Source organism: Gossypium raimondii, chromosome 13, assembly GCF_025698545.1.
Source record: "Gossypium raimondii isolate GPD5lz chromosome 13, ASM2569854v1, whole genome shotgun sequence".
Taxonomy (NCBI): Eukaryota; Viridiplantae; Streptophyta; class Magnoliopsida; order Malvales; family Malvaceae; genus Gossypium; species Gossypium raimondii.
This window is the reverse complement of record NC_068577.1, coordinates 18421075-18436675: the sequence shown is the minus strand read 5'-3', so window position 1 is coordinate 18436675 and position 15601 is coordinate 18421075.

The following is a 15601-nucleotide window of genomic DNA, read 5'->3' as shown; positions in this document are numbered from 1 at the left end:
ATCATCCTCATGATTTGTTTCCATATTACAAATACTACAATCATAGGTGAAGAAGTCCAGTTTCTTTGAAACTCTCCCTCTACGATGGGTTCCTTTATGTTGTTGATCGTTTGCAGGTTTTTCTAGAACTTTCTCAAGAATTGAACTTGGTAATTGTTCTACCACTCCTGAAAGTTCCTCGAGTACCACTTTATTTTGAGGCTTAAAGTTATCCATGTAGCTTTCCTCAAGGAAAGTAGCATGAGTAGGAACTTTAATCGTATTATCTTTCGAATTGTAGAATAATTCTCACTTTGTTCCTTTTGGATATCCTATAAACATGCATAATTTTGTCTGTGCATCCAACTTCTTTGCATCCTTATCCAGAACATGCATTGGCAACCCCATATTTTAAAGTGATTTAGAGTGGGTTTCTTTCCATGCCACAGTTCATAAGGTGTCTTACAAGAAGACTTGGTTGGCATATCATTCAGAATATAACAAGCCGTTTGTACCGCATATCCCCATAAGAAAGTAGAAAGTGGTGAATACCTTAACATTGAACGAACCATGTCAAGCAAGATTCTATGAGGTATCCTAAGAACTCATCAGACAAGTATTCCCCACTTTGATTAGGCCTAAGATTCTTTATGGATAAATCTAACTGCGTTTTCACTTCTGTACGAAACTCGCGAAATTTATCAAATGTTTCACTTTTGCGGTGCATTAGATACACATATCCATATTGAGAATAGTCATCGATAAATGTCACATGATAATCGTATCTTCCTCGAGTATTGATGCTCATAGGACCACATACGTAAGTGTGCACAAGTTCTAAAGGTTGGTTGGACCTTGTGCCTTTTGCATTAAAAGACCTCTTAGTCATTTTACCTTCCAAGCAGTATTCACATTGTGGAAGGCTAACTTCTTTAAGCATACTTAAATGACCATCTTTCATGAGTCTAGTGATTCTTTCTTGGTTAATATGATCAAGTAAATGTCATAGGTACCCCTCGTCAGAGTGAGAAATTTTAAGCTTTTTATTCACTATTTCAGTTTGAAGCATCGAGTAGTTATTTGGTTTTATAAAGTAGAGATTTTTTTCCATCCATCCATTACAGATTAAAGAATGATTTCTATGAATAACAATCCATTTATTTAATTTCATGCTATAACTATCATAAAATAAACATGCTACGTAAATTAAATTCCTCTTAAAATGAGGTACGTTTCGTCAAAATCTCTCCAGCAATTTCTCACTTTGGGCTGAGCTTCAGGAGGGCACGTTTCGTCAAGAACGAATTTATGTTTCTCACAGTTGAAAACTATTAGCAAGTTCCGTTTCCTTTCTTAAAAGTTATCCCCATTTAATTTATTCTCAATAAGAATGCTAAGAAGAGGAGTAGGAGACATATTTGAATTGAAAAAAAAATTCACTAATTACTATCTTTTTATTAAGCAAATATGTTTAATTCCAGCAACATATCAAGAATGCAGTATGATGCATGCGTCTTGTATTAAAACCTTGAAATTTTTTTTGTTGCTACGAGCATTCTCACACTCATCAACCATGTTGCCTTGGGGTCCCATGATTAACTAGTAAGAACATAGATTACATCCAATCATTTCGTGAATCCTAATTCTTAAGATTCCACATGAACTAGCGACTATTTAATGTTTGGCCATCATCCCTAGCTTAAATATCGTTTCTTGGAAAACTATTTAATAACAGATGATCTTGAGTGTGTAACCGTTGACTCAACACCCATTATGAACAAGCTTTCATTTGTGAGTCATCTTAGGACAACCTCTCTGAAAATCATGCATGACTAGTTTTCCTTAAAAGGAAATCTCTTCTAGTGAACCTACATGAAAAAGTTTACCTTGGGGTGGGGCTAGGGTAAGAACCGACTCGTGAATTTATCATGCTATCACTTAGGGACCATCAATGAAGGCCGTAGGTCTTGTTCAAGGACCTTCTCCCACTCAATATTTTAAAAACATGTAAGGTTTTTTATCCTAAATTTCAAGAATGATCATACAATAGTCCTAGTGACATTCTTACCTAATCTAAATGACATGTTTCCAATATATACATGGCATGCTATGGAAATTTTATAATATTCACAGTCATTCATAAGAACCAATCAATCAGAAAAATAAATAATTTTGATTCTCCATAGTTTTTCTTTTAAGGGAAAAACCGAAGAAATGAATGTGAACCGTGCACCAGGTAGGGTCCCAAGAAAAGGAGGTTAGTCAAATTTGACCACTTAAAACCCAAGCCTTTCCTAGCCAGAGCCAATCCTAGACATGCAACTTCTCATTACCACACTTCTCATAGTTATTGAGGAACCTAAAGAAGTGAATAGAACAATACAACATATGTATTTTCTCATTACCACACTTCTTATTTTTAATCGGTCAACTGTGGATCATTTCATATATATATATATATATATATCACAATTATAATATTTCATAATATAAATATTATAAACAATTATAAAACAAATATATAATGAGATAGATAATTAAAATAAAATTGGCAGCCAGGGTTTTAAATGGTTATATTCCTAGAAAATAAATGGAAAACTAAAATTACATAATTTTTCACCACAAGACATTCATTGGGTCATCAACCGCCATCGCATCTTTTCCTCGTCATGGACTTCTTTTGGAAAAATTACATTTAAGTCCTATTCCCGTTTCTAGCTCACAAGAATTCTATGGATTTTTAAAAAATATAGCCCTACATGGAAATGATAGTCCACGGTCTATTTCCTAAGAACCACAACCTCGACAGTAAAAATGATTATATAACAAATATATAATATCTCATCCATTCCCATTTATAACTCAAAACATGCATAAGATCTAAAGAATGCCACTTTCTATATATTCAAATCATTCAAGAAGAAGAGAAATTTATTTTGATTAGCTATTTATACTTATAGATAAAACACAACCTAACTCATGATACCAATTGTTGGAAAAACGAGTTTGGAAAATGAAGCGGAAAATAAATTTAGGGAAAAATCAGAGTTTTAAAAGTTTTTCCAAAATAAGATCTTGGTTATGATATCTAAAGTAATAAACACTTCGACCTAGTAGTCTAGGATGAGTGCTTCGACCGAGTAGTCTTCTATGTTATTCTCAAGCTCACATCTGCCGAGTGTAGGCAAGCTTCGAATAAGAAATTTTTTACAAAAATTCCCAGTATAGTAATTTTACAATTACCAGTGGAGTAATTTTACAATTTCTCTAAATATTTGGGTCAAGCTCTAAATCAGAAAAATATCTCTAGAAATTTTCTGGAATAATCTCTTTATAGAATTTTCTCTCTACAATTTTCTTTTGAATTTAAGTGAGGCTCTCTTTATATAGAGAGAGTTTAGAGAGTTCAATAATGATTAAACTTAATCACTTTAATATTAAATTAATATAATATTTATTAAGATAAATATTAGATTAAATATAATATTAAATCTTATTAAAATAATAGAATGTTTATCTACAAGATAAATATTAAATTAAATTAAATATCAAGATAATCACTTTAATATTAAATTAATAAAATACTATTAAAATAAATATTTAATTAAATTTAATATTAAACTATTAAAATAATATTATTTCTAGAATAATTAATCTGAAATCAAATTCTCTAGTAGAATTCCAGTAGGAATGTAACTCTTCCACTGTTCAACCAGTGACGATCAAATGCCACCGGCCACCAAGACGCCACCGTTGCAACCACTGGCACTGCTGTGTCCAGTAATGTAGGTGCGACACCCTTACAACACTTTGAGCCATTTCAACTGTTTCCGGTTTGGTTCGGCCTGGGTTAATGACGACCTAACTGATTCGGTGTAGCCACCAGTTGGACCGTCAGCCAGGTTTCACATACCGGGCGAGGTTTCACATATCGAGCCCGGTTCGACTAGTTCTTTAGGTCTTGGTCTCCATTTTGGGCTCACAGGTCCAATTTACAGTCTCAGGTCCAATTTTCAAGTTCCATTACCCATTGAGCCAAATCTCTGGCTTAAAAATTAACTTCCAAAAATATCATATTAATTTTAATTGATTTGATTAATTTAATTTTACTTTATCGAAATTAATTTTTCCAAAAATCACTTAGATTTTTCAAATTAATTTTTCAAGAAAATTCTTTAATCAAATTCTCTAGTTGAACAATTCTTTCGACCACCTAATTTAATTCCACATTGAATAACTTGACTCAATTAAATTATTCCCAAAGTCGTATAATTTTCTTCTGATTTAAATGTAGTCCGATCGAGCTTTTGTTGAGGTAGCGGATGGACCGATGGACATATACTATTAGGCTATAGTGATTGCAATTATGTCTAGAAGCATTGTTCCGATAATTCACAATTACTTAATCATGGAGCTAATTTACAAGAAGTACAATGATTGAAAACTCTTTATTGTATACTCTTTAAGAAAGAAATTTATCCAACTACTTTGTCTAATGACCTTGTCATGCGTGTTTTACCCTCATATGGTATCCTTGATTCTTTTAAGTTAAATCCATTCACTCAATACAATCCTATTTTATCTCATTTTCAACATTTTGTCTTCTTAATGATTAATATGACCACTGTCAACAAATGACTGTGATAAATTGCTTGTTCGAGAGCAAGCAACCTGTGACCACGTTTCATATTTATCAATCCACACAATGTCAATGAGAGGATATCATTAACTCTTTAATTGAGCTATGAATTCCACTATTTCTAGTAAAGCCATGCCATAGACAAGTCATGTTCCCAACGTACTGACTATCAGTTCGATCATCTTTAGAGCATAAGCCTCCACTTATATCAAAGCAAATGAGTTGCATACACATGGTCAGTGACTAACTAAGGATGTAGGTAAATCACACCATGAACATCACAACTGAATTAATTCATAAACGGATTTAGAATTAATTAATCTTGGGTCCAATCCAATGTATTGTTCTACCAATGAATACATCTATGTCTCTACTCGTGGAGTTAACTTTTTCGATAGCCAAGACTAGTCATCTCCCCAATTGGAGTTGTAGATGACATAATAATCCTTCTCAATATTTGAATCAAATGCTCACTTTGATTCTTTTACGGGTTTATGGACTTATTTAGATTATGTACTGAAATAAGTTGTCTTTCTTGCAATGTAAACGTTCTTTACAATGCCACTTATCTTTAGTTTGCACTTTACACAATGAAGGAACTAATATTTTCTTGTCACAATTTCGCTATGCATGCAAAATATAAAAGACATAAATAAAAGATACAAAATAGTGAAATGTGAAATTAACTTTATTTATTTATTCATCGTTCAAATAAATAGAAAAAAGTTACATGTTTACTACAATATGGGCATATTTCTTAACAAATCTGAGGAACTATATTCAACCAGCACAGTTTGAACCATTAGAGTTTGAAGCTTGGGAAAACACAAACTTGAAGTTGTCAATCGATGAACCACTCAAGATCAAACTTAAGGTACTTCCTTCTCATTTGAAATATGTTTATTTGGGTAATAGTTCCACTTTGGCTTTGATTGTTTTAGTAGAACTAACAGAACACTAAAAATATCATCTGGTCGAAGTTTTAAAGAAATTTAAAAAGGCGATTGGTTGGACCATAGCTGATATTTGAGGAATAAACTCGTCCTTTTGTATGCACAAGATTATCCTAGAGAAGGGTAAAAGATGTAGAATCGATGGGCAAAAAATCCAATAACGAAAGAGGTAGTTTGAAAGGAAGTTAGCAAATGATTAGATGCAAGAACTATATACCTCATCTCAGATAGTTCATGGATAAGTCTAGTATAGTGTATACCAAAGAAAGGTGGAACACGATTGTTGAGAATGAACGAAACGAGTTATTTCCGACAAGGACGGTCACGGGTTGGAAAATCTAGATTGACTACAGTAAATTGAACAAAGCCACATGAAAGGACCATTTTTCGCTACCTTTTATTGATCAGATGTTAGACCGACTAGCAAGTAATGAATATTACTGTTTCTTATATGGATATTCAGGCTAGAACCAAATAGTTGTAGCCCTAGAAGACCAACACAAAATGACTTTTACTTGCCCGTACGATATGTTTGCTTTTTGGTGAATGCTTTTTTGGATTATGTAATGCACTTGCCACATTTCAGTGATGTATGATGGCAATATTTACTGATATGGTAAAAAATTTTGTTGAGGTATTCATGGTTATTTTTCTATTTTTGGTAATACTTATGATGTTTGTGTGAGTAATTTGGTTAAGGTACTGAAGAGATTCGAAGAGACAAATCTTGTCCTTAATATGAGAAATGTCATTTTATGGTTAAGGAGAAAATTTCCTTAGGAAATAAAATATCCAAAAGAGGGATTGAATTTGAGAAAACAAAGGTGGACATAATTGAACAATTTCCACCACCAGTCAGTGTGAAAGGAGTTTGAAATTTTTTAGGCCATGCTGATTTTTACCGAAGGTTTATTAAATATTTTTCAAAAATTTCCAACGCTTTGTGTATGCTATTAGAAAAAGACACCATTTTTGAGCTTGACAAAGCATTCTTGGAAGGTTTTGTTGAATTAAAAAATTGGTTAATCTTAGCCCCAATAATTGCTGCACCTGATTGGAACTCACCTTTTGAGTTAATATGTGATGCATGCAATTTTGCTGTTAGAGTGGTGATGGGTCAAAAAAGAAACAAAGTGTTTCATCTGATATACTATGCAAGCAGAACTTTGACAAGAGCCCAACTTAATTATACGGTAATTGAAAAAGAACTTTTTGCTTTAGTTTTTGCTTTTGACAAGTTCTGTTATTATGTCATAGGTATGAAAGCCACAGTATTTACCGATCATGCGACCATTAAATACTTACTCACAAAGAAATATGCTAAACCAAGGCTAATTTGATGGATACTTTTACTCCAAGACTTTGACCTTGAAATCCAAGACAAAAAAGGTGTTGAAAACCAAGTAGTTGATCATCTGTCGAGGTTGGAACAAAATGAGGTAATTCATTCACTTGTTCCTATCAATGGGAATTTTCTAGATTAACATATCTTCTAGTTAAGTCGAATTTATGAAATTCTTTGGTTTATTGATTATGCGAATTATTTAGCATGTGCGAATTTATGAATTTATGAAATTCTAGTTAAGTTGAATTTATGAAATTCTTTCGGAATGACATACCAACAAAAAAAAAATCCTTCACGATAGTTGGTATTATTTCTGGGAGGATTATTTTTGTTTAAACAGTGTGTAGATAATATAATCAGGAAGTATGTAGCTGGAAGCGAGATTCATGAGATCCTATACCACTGCCATTCATCTCCAAGTGGGGGAGACTTTGGTGGTTCTGACACTGCAGCAAAGATTTTACAAGCAGGATTATTTTGGCCTACAATGTTTAAAGATGTCTATGCATATATGAAAAATTGTGATAAATGCCAAAGGACCAAAATCATATCAAGGAGGAACGAGATGCCCCTGACAAAAATTTTAGAGGTAGAATCATTTGATGTATGGGGTATTGATTTTTTAGGTTCGTTTCCTTCTTTTTATGGTAATAGCTATACTTTAGTAGCTGTGGATTATGTATCCAAATGGGTGGAAGCTGAGGCATACCTAACAAACGATCCTAAGGTAGTTATGTGATTCCTACATAAGCATGTGTTTACACAGTTTGAGACTCCGAGAGCTATAATTAGCGATGAAGGATCTTACTTTGTAAACAAACGACTTAAGTGGTTGATTTACAAGTATGATGTGAGACACAAAATTACCACTGCCTATCATCCACAATCAAATGGGCAAGTTGAACGAGTAAACTGTGAGATCCAAAGAATCCTTGAGAATGTGGTACGCCCTAATAGAAAAGATTGGCCCTGAAGGCTCGATGATGCTCTATGGGCGTATCGAACAACTTTTAAAAAATCGTTAGGAATGACTCTTTATCGGTTAGTCTTTGGAAAGACATATGATTTGCCGCTTGAGATTGAAAATAAAGCTCACTGGGCTTTGAAACAATTAAATTTGGATCTAAAGCAAGCTGGTGAGAGAAGAATATTAAAGCTTGACGAGTTGAAGGAGTTGAGGTTATTTTCATACGAGATTGCCAAGATGTGTAAAGAAAAGATTAAGAGATGGCACGGCAGTCGTATATATCCTCGTGAATCTAAATAAGGTCAAAAAGTGTTGTTTAATTCAAGGCTAAGGTTATTTACTGGGAATCTTAAATCCCAATGGACTAAACCTTTTACCATTTACAAAGTTTCTCCATATGGAGTTGTAGAATTGTGCGACAATAATTGAGGTAAGTTTAAAGTTACCAGTCAACGTCTCAAGCACTATTGGGATGGTGAAGTGAAACGAATTGAAAATTCGTTCAATTTAACAAACCCTTGACTTTTCTTATTTTTATTTTTAATAAATAACATATTGAGAATTTTTTTTTGAATTAGTACTTTAAATTAAATTTGTCTAGGGAGATTGGAACTTAAACGAGACCATTTGTGACCTCTCTAACCTTTCTGGGATATTAATTTAATATAATTTTTGAGAAGAAATTTTCTAAGTAATCTAAAAAAAATTAATTTTAAATTTAATTTGTAAATTTTAATTTAATTTTTTATGTTTAATAATATGGTCAAATTGGCCCAAGTATTAATCAAGTTATTTTTCTAGTTCAATTCAAATTTTCAAGAAACAATTGTAGTTTGGACTCAAGGCTCAGAACAGCGAAGAGGACGAAATTACCCATGCAAGTGCCATCCATAAACCCTTCCAAAACCCTAATTTTTGCCCCCACTTTTATTCCCTCCATACCTTTCTACCCAAGTCACTACTTTTAACTAAATTTACCCTAATTTTCTACTATATAAACCCCTCTTTACCACTATATTTTTCACACCATGCAAGCAATTAGCTTCAATCTTAGCCACCTATTTCCTTTCTCTTTACCATTAACCTAAAATATAGAAAGTTCTCCCCAATTTCCTTGTCGCAAAAGCCTACTATCCTCACTGCAAACCTTTCAACGTTGCAAGCCTGTTGCCAAAGCAATCCCATCATCGTAGTAACTAGCCTCTTTTGTCGTTGAAAATCTCTTACTGTTGTAACCTCCACCTCAAAGAGTAGAAAGTCTTCTTTTGTTTTAAGAAAAGTCACCATGTCTTGCAAAAGAACTAGATCTTCCAAAACTACAGCCAAAAATCCAATTGTGATTCAAGATGATGGAAACGAGGGAAAGAATTGATTCCATATTAAAAAATCAACCTATAATGTCAAAAAAACGTTTCAATTTGGAGAGTAATGAAAAGATGATTTTGCTATTATCAATTCGAAAAAAAAATTGATGCTTTAAATTGGAATCAATTCTGTGATGCACATTTAATGCCTGAAGAGGAATTGGTGAAAGAATTCTATGCCAATTTGACCACGCCAGATGCTAATGAGGTTTTTGCTCGTAAAAAGAAGGTATCTCTTACTTCTAAATCCATTAATGATTTGTTTAATCTGCCTAATGTTGAAGAAGATGAGTACTCTACCATGATGATGAATATCAATTGGGATTTTCTTTAACAAGTACTTAATTTTGTTACAAATCTGAGATCCTAATGGATTTTAGTAAAGTATGACAGTCATTCTTGTCGAAGGGAGTATTTAAACCTAGTGACTAAGGTATGGTTCTACTTTGTTCAATACATCTTTATGCTTATCTCACATAGTTCCACCATCTTTATGGAATGGATGCTTTTGTTGTATGCAATTATGATAGAAAGGTCCATCAATGTTGGGTAAATTATTCTCAAGCAAATTCAGGATTGCGCTAGAAAAATGGTAGGAAGTGCTTATTTTCCATCATTGATTACTTCACTTTTCTTGAGGGCCCAAGTAAATCAAAAGCAAACCTAAAGGGTCGTTATGTTCAAGGTTGCATAACAAGGCATGATCTTGAAAGGTTAGTGGAGAATGTTTAACTGTTGAACCAGGTTGACCCGAATGAACTCGAATCTGATGAGTCTTCAACCAAATCTAAACTGGAAGTTGACTGAGTAAATGAAACAGAAGAAGTAGAAACTGAAGGGGAACCAAACAAATTTGAACTGAGGGTGGAACCAAATGTTGTTGAACCAGTGGAGCCAAGTGTTAATCCTGAGTTGACCATTCTAGTACCCACTTTTTCAAACACTATGAAGAAATCAAAATTTTTAACTATGATGGATATGTGGAAATTCATGCATAACCAAAAAAAAAACTTACTATAGATATGCAAAATTTAGAGATGATACCATACAAAATACTTTTAAGAATATCTCTAACTATTTTATTCCTAAGTTTCCAGATCATATCTTTGGGACATGACAAGAAGAGCTTGTGGAATCAAGTGCGACCAAGAACGGCATGAAGAAAGACATAGATGAGGACACATATTAAAAGGGGGAATTTCTTTCCTTTAGTATCTATTTTTAGGAAATTATATTTTTAGTTAGTATTTTGCTTTCGCACAATAAGTAGGAAATTACAAACATAAATAAATTACGCTCAATGCATCTTCTTTAATAAAAAAACAAAGTCGTGTGGTAATGTGAATGAACATGTCTAGTATTGGATTGTTAAGAAAAGACTTGGTATTTAAGCATTCTTCATGACTCACCTCTCTTTTCTTGCAACCCTACCTGGTGTTCAGTTCTCATTCATTACTTTGTTTACGCAATGAGGACATTGTTTCTTTTTAAAGGATAGGGTAGGGCAATATTTGCATGAATTTTATTTTTTTCTTATGTATGATTCAATATTTACATATAAGTATGCTGAAATAAAATAATGTTTAGAAAAAAAATTGTTCATAAGTTAGCTCAAATGCAAGTATGATTTTTGATTTTATCTAAGTTTTTTTATGTTATCTTAAGTTAAGGAATGTTTGTATGTTCTTAGGTCTTATGTAGTCCTTTGCCATGAAAATTTAATTTCCTTTGAAATAGATATGCATGAAGGTTTAAGTCTTGAGAATTGACTTAGTAACTTTCTTTAGGCGAAATCCTAGGAGGCATAAGAATCTAACATGATATAGGCACATTTTCTTTGGATCGTTTGAGCCTTTCAAGCCTACCATATGAATTTAACCCTTGAAACCTTAGTTTGAGCCTTTAAGCCTATTTTATTTCTATTCACCTACATCATGAGCCATAGTACCATCTTTTTTATGATTTATCCTATTTTTGCACCTATCTTAACTATACTTGCCCTGATGATGAAAATTTGAGGAAAAATTCACAAAGATGTATACGTTCTCGATATTTTCCCATATGTTTAAAGAAGAGAGAGAGAAAAATCTCTGTTAATGTCAAAGAAAAAAGAATAAAATAAATACTCAAACTATTAAGAAAGCTTGAAATTAAGTTTGGAGGTGGTAAAACCAGTTAGTAGGAAGGATGTACATCGAAAAGATTCAAGGCAAAGTTAGGGTTGAGATTATTGAACCTAAAAATTCACTTCTTTTTATCCCTACCTTGAGCCTAGCCCCATTACAACCCTATAAAAGACCTATTGATTTTGATAATTATGTTGACTACATTAGTGGAGAGAAATTGCTAAGTTCAATATATGAGGACCACTAATTAAACCTTGTGACTGTTTGTCTAATTGATAAGAAAATTTTTATTGAATGGTGAATGTTATGTATGAACTTGAAAAGCATGCACTCTATGATTTATGTTAGCATTTTTCTACACTTAGTATAAAATTCTGAAATAATGTTTGCATATGAGTGACTTATCAACAAAAAGAGTTTGTGCAAAAGTTGATTCTACTTAATGATTCTACTTAAATTTGTTGTAAGATTGCCATATCTAAATTGTTTCTTTGCATTACTCGAGACGAGTAATGGATTAAGTTTGAAGGTGTGTAAACTCTAAATTATATAGATTTTTTCTAGTAATTTATAACAACTTTTTCCTTAAAAATAATGTTAATCTTAGTATTTGTTAGTTAATTGGGTGAATCTTGTTCATATTACAATAATGGGCATGATTTAATAAAGTATGGAATTTTATGCTTTGATGTATTACTTTTGTGCATAATTTAATTAATTCATGCTACATATTCATTTCCTCTATTTAAATGTTGTAGTGGGGCCATGGAGTAGATAATTTATGAAGCTTATTTTAATTTTGCTTGGGAATGAGACTTATTCTACCTAGTTGGACGATAAAGGAATGTAATTTGGGTCATGAATAGGTCGCCTTGATCTAGTTAAAGATGTTTACATTGAAGGGCAGGTCTGACAAATAAATGAGTCACAAAACCATCCAAACCAAGGGGGAAGAAGCCCAATTTGGCAAGGGCATTTCAACAGCCCAAATTTAGCTTTTGGACGAATTTTCCAGAGGTCCTTATACTTGCAAAACAATTAAAAACCAGCTGTTAACAATCACCCATGAAACAATCCACCACCTTTCTTGATTCAAGCATGATTTCATGCATGAATCAAGCAACCAACAACATCCCCTCTCCATAATTCATGGCTAGCCAAGCAAGGGAGCATATCAAGGGATTAGTCAAGATATTTTTAGCAAACACTCAAGTCACCCCTCTACTATAGATACCAACCCTCACTTCTCCTTCCATCATCCCTCATTCTTCACTTCACACCTTCTTCTCTCATTTCATTTTCCTCTCCCTTTCATGCATAGTCATCCCGATTTTCCCTTCCCCTTAGCTAGCAATTCCTTGAGAAAATACTCTCTTGGTCTGCCACCTTGAGAAGCACTTTGCGAAGGAGCAAATGCGAGGATTGGAGGATCCAAATAAGGACTAATGTGTAAATATGTCAAATTTGACATGAAATTTCTATAATTATGGTTAGTAGAGGGCCGTTGAAGGCTGAAATCAAAATTGGACTGTGAATTGAAGCTCAAATTTGAAAGATATTGCCATATCGATTTTAGGGACTAAATCGAATAAAATTTAAAAATTTAGAGAGCATTCAATATAAGAAATTGAACTAATACATGATCATAATAGGATGATATAAGATGTGTGGAATTGGTCAATTGAATGGAAAAATTGTATAGATAAAAATTGGACCAAATAAGAAATAATTAGGAAAAGACAAAATTGTTGAATAGTCCTTAAAGTTTCAATTTGTCTATTGATTTAACTAGATAAGTTTATAGGGTATGGTTATATGTATTTGCAATATATTCTCGAATTTTGGATTTGTTTTTGTTTTATTGTAATTTGAAATCTTTACAATTTGGTACAAAAGGTGTGATAGGGACTAAAACATAAAGAGATGATAAATTGATTGATAAATTGAATATGATAAATTAAAATTTGAGATTTTAATGAATTTATATTTAATTATGATTGATCAACTAATATTGGTATGAATTTGATTGATTATCGAGATATAGGATTAAATCGAATACTTCGCAAAATATTAGGACCTTGTAATTAAATGTGATTTTTATAGAATTTGGTGTGATACTATTACTGAATCATTATTTGTAGCTAAAAATGATGCAGGATCATCGAAAAGGAAAAGAAAGGTGAAAGTCCACAACTAGTGACGCGAGCTTTCAGTTTGTATTTCTATAACTCAACTCATTTTAATTGTCGCATATTTTTTTGTGCTATTTGGTAAGGTATAGAGGTAAGATGTGAGAAATTAATATTATTGATTTGGTGTGGATGTCTTAGTATTGAGGTAAAAGACTAAATCGAAAAAATTGGGAATAGTATAATTTGATGAAAGTATGAAATGAACTTGAAATTGGGCTGAATTATGTTATATTACGTGATGACTTAATGTATTGACGATGAATGGAAAATGTTGCGATGTGAATTGTGATAGTATGTAATAGAACCTGTGTCTTGTGGAGTCCCTTGTATTTGGTTATGTTTAGTTAGTTTGATTTAGAAGCTAATAATGCTTATAGTTATGTTTTGCAAATTTGTATGATTTGATTATATGTTTTAATGTTGATAGATGATATGCTAGAATTACATAAGATAGAATGGAAATGTGCCATGTACCTAAGGAAGTGTTTGATGTTTTGGTCATGGTTGGGAATGTTGATTTGGAAGATGTTATATGTATAAAGTAGTTATCTGGAAGCTAATATGTAAATGTGGTATGAATGGTTAAAGCCTAATTGAAAATGGTAAGTTTTGATATAGGTAAGTTGATGAGATGTGATAGAATGTGAAGTAAAGTGGTATGAATATGTGGCAAAGTGGTTATGTTTTGATCATGGTATAGATGATGGTTTATGGTATGAATAATGTGTATATATATTTGTAACTTAATGGTTGGATATGATAGGTCCTATTGATATGCAATTAGGAATGGTATGTGTATTAAACATTGGTATATTGGAAGTCTTTCTATCGTTTAAAGATTGGTTTTGTGGCATGTAAATAAGTTTCAATATGGGTAAGTATTGATTTTGTAAGTTGATGAATTGGTTCATATATATAATGCTTGTTTTAAATGTGTGTATAATATGTATATAATGCTTGAAGTGTATAAGTGTGTAATGGAGAGTTTTCATGTGTTTGAACTATGAATGTGGTTGGTTTTTAGATGCCTTAGTAAAGTGCTCAAAATGTGAAAAATGGTATTATGGTTTACAAATGGTTGAAACTTTCAAATGGTCACCTTTGATTGTGAAAAGAGTTGTATTAGTGTGATATACATGGTATAAAATTATATCAAATGACTTGAATGATTGATAATGCTTATATAAACTTGTTGTGGAATGGTGTCATTAGAGCATATTGGTTAGTTGATTAGGGGTTGATATATGGTATGTTTTGGTATGTTTTGGAAAAGTCAAAGTTTATAAATGTCTATGTTTAGCTTATTTGGAAATTTGGTTTTGGTAACTTGCACCAAATGAGACATTTTTACACCACACGAGCTGACACACGACTATTTGTATCATACAGACAGGTGACACGACCATTTGCTCGTTGGTAGTCAGGAAGTATTTGTATCATACGGCCTCAATTTGTTACACAGACTAGCCACACTGTCATGTGACTTTTGAGGAAATATTACATTTTGGTCCATACAGCTTCAAAGAGTTAGACAGTCTGGACACACAACTGTGTGACCCCTATTTTACATGATTATCTTTAACTTTTTAAAAATGTTACCATTTAGTCCTTGTTCGTGCACAGGTTTACAAAAGAGCTTTCGTAAGCTCAATTAAGACTCAAATATAATTATATATCATAATACTTGAGTGCTTATGACAGGAATGATTATTTGAAGGATTTATTTATGATATAATTGATCTGTAAAGTTTGGAAATGTTGTAAATTAGTCCTAGTTAAATTCTGGGTGATCTGGAGTATACATAAGCTCGTATAAGGCTTGAGAAATGTTGTATTTGGTGATTATTAATTGATTTGAGTATTAGTTGTATATTTATGAAGTATTCCATGTTTATTTGAAAAAATCAATGTAAATTGAAATGTTTATTAATATAAGTATAGCAATATGTTTATATAAATTGTATTGAGGTGGGATGAATTGTTGTTAGACTTGTGCACTTAACATGTTGTATTGAATATGTCTATATACTCAGCGT